This window comes from Miscanthus floridulus, chromosome 1 (assembly GCF_019320115.1).
Source record: "Miscanthus floridulus cultivar M001 chromosome 1, ASM1932011v1, whole genome shotgun sequence".
Lineage (NCBI taxonomy): Eukaryota > Viridiplantae > Streptophyta > Magnoliopsida > Poales > Poaceae > Miscanthus > Miscanthus floridulus.
Window position 1 is genome coordinate 138,972,918 of NC_089580.1, and position 2,481 is coordinate 138,975,398.

General features: G+C 41.7%; 1 pseudogene; it reads left to right on the top strand.

Annotated features, from left to right (window-relative positions):
* The first annotated feature begins 609 nt into the window (after positions 1-609).
* LOC136464147 (uncharacterized) lies at positions 610-1,843 on the top strand (annotated as a pseudogene).
* The last annotated feature ends 638 nt before the right edge of the window (positions 1,844-2,481 follow it).

Sequence of the window (2,481 nt, forward strand, 5' to 3'; positions counted from 1 at the left end):
AAGTTCCCTTTTCAGAACCTAGATCACTCTACACATTATCGATCGGGAAACAGGAGCTGACCTATCCGTTCGTGCTATAGCAGTAAATGGGGATCGAATCTGTTCATATCCTAGAGCTTCTTTGGATATTTATCTCATGTGACGGCACGCTTTATAGGCTTTCGCAGTTGGTCTGGCAATCCAGCTTATGTGGGTTATTTGATTTTTAGAACAAGGATGGCAGACGACTACTATTTGGAGAAAGACACTGGTCAAAGGAGTGATCCCCTGGTCGATTCCAAATGCAACATTTCCCAGATCTGCTTTACAGGAGTGATGCCCAGGCTTTCTTGGGTAACGAGTCCTTCTCCGGCTTGACTACTGAAACCCGCGCTTCCTGCTCCAAATGTCAAGTAACGAACAAGCATATCAATCGTATCAATTATCTGGTTGTGTAGGTATCCTTTTGCTTGGCTAAGGAATAACTTCCCAGTTTTGCGCTTTCGAACTACTGGTTAGGTCATCACCTTTCTTTGATGTTTACACTTACTCTGAGTGGTTAGAAGATCAGCTGCTAACATATTTTCATTTCTAACTTACCACCTGTATCTTCGGAAACGAAAACCGGAAATGATAATCCTTTCAACTATCTGTACTAAATTACTTTGTACGAATGCACATCTCGGTCATCGGGTAGCAGCTACCCATTTGAAAGTCTATATCCGTGGTTTCAGAAATGGAATTGCTATTCTCGATTCAGACAAGACACTGATTTGTTTACAAAATGCTATTCATTTTATAGGATCTCTCATTCGTAAAAAAGGCCATTCCTTCTTTTTAAAGACTAATCATTTCTTTATATATTCGATAATGGAAAAAATGTGGTTCTGTATCAATGAATCTCAATGGAAGATCGGGGCTTTTTTGACCAATTCTTATGCTAATCCTAAGAAATTCCATTCAAGAAAGAATCAAATCAATTTTGGGTTGAACCAACAACCTGATTGTGTGGTTATTCTTCATCCAGATAGAAAGTCATTGATCATACTGGAAGCTGATCGATCACTAATACCTATTGCATCCTTAGTTGATTCTACGATCCCATGTGAATACTATAAAAGAATCAATTATCCCATCCCTGCGAATGATCCTATACGGTTTGTATATCTATTTTGTCATTCGATCACGAAAACAGTGATTCTTGAACGGAAAAGAATCAACAAGAAGCCTCGTTCCCATTTCTCTTTTTGTACAGAGAAGTGCCCCGCTGGAATAATAATCCACTCCAGAAAACTGTCTTCTTGGACAGAGTTAGGATCAGAACTTCTCCCTGTAGTGGCCAACTACTTGCAAATTTATAGCGAAGGTTTAGAGAGTGTACCGCAGCCACAAGGGGGGGGGGGCAGCTCAAGTAGTTCAGGGGACGCCAACGCCAACCCCACAAGAGTGGACTGCCCCCCTACCCTCAATTGTGCCACCTTCTTGTTACTCGCTGACCGGGTATGTGGAGGATTGGGTGGCTTCCAATCCTACTTTCATGAGTGATGTTTTAAATTATAATATGGTGGGTCGGAGCTCTTTAGTTCACTCCTCTAGCTTTCCAGCAGCTTCAGGTAGCGGGCCCTCCCTTAACCCTGCTAGGGTCGAGGTAGTCGTCGAGCCTTCAATTCATCCAGCACCCACTGGCCCTTCGGTGGATCGGGGAGAATCTGGGAGTTCTACCCGTCCTCCTCTAAGTGGCAAAGACATTATATTTTTCAACTTAACTACTTTGTATCCTTCTGGGTCCTTGAGCCCAGGGGAAAAAATAGACTTAACAAATGAGATTTTTTTCAAAAAAGGAGAACATACTGGAAGAGCTTAGACGTTTAACTGGCCCAGTTAATGGCAAAATACTTTGGAAAGATGATACTTCTGGAAATACAATACGAAACCCACAAAGCGGTAAAGAGTATTGTCCAAATATGTTGCGTATGGTTCTGGAAAGTTTGCGGCGAGATGAGCAAAATAGTCCCTATTATACTAAATTCCTCAATGATAGGATTGATACCATAAAAATAATGAATTAATTAATTTAAAACTTGAAGATCTTCCAATGGAAAAATTGGATGAATTGAATCAAGCCAAGCTACTAATTGACGTTGAATGGAGAAATAAAAATACGCAAAGGAGAATCAATAAAGAACTACGAAAGCAACCCTGATCTTTCTTCTATGAAGAAAGTACGTAGGCACTCCTCAGCGAGGACGCGGGTTTCAAAGTCGGTTCTACACATTCAAGAAGGCACACCGGCTGGATCAGAATTCTATCGGTCGCGGAGTCGGCGAGACGGCTCTGCTCCGATGACTTGAGAAGGTGAGACGCAATCTCCATGGCTCCATGTATTTTGCATGCTCTAGCGTATGTAGTGTTTCCTTCATTAGTTTCATTCATTTCAGTTCATTTCTAGTTGCTTGCTGGACTTGCCTCGTACCTTTATTTGCCTTGCATGGTTTGCCATTT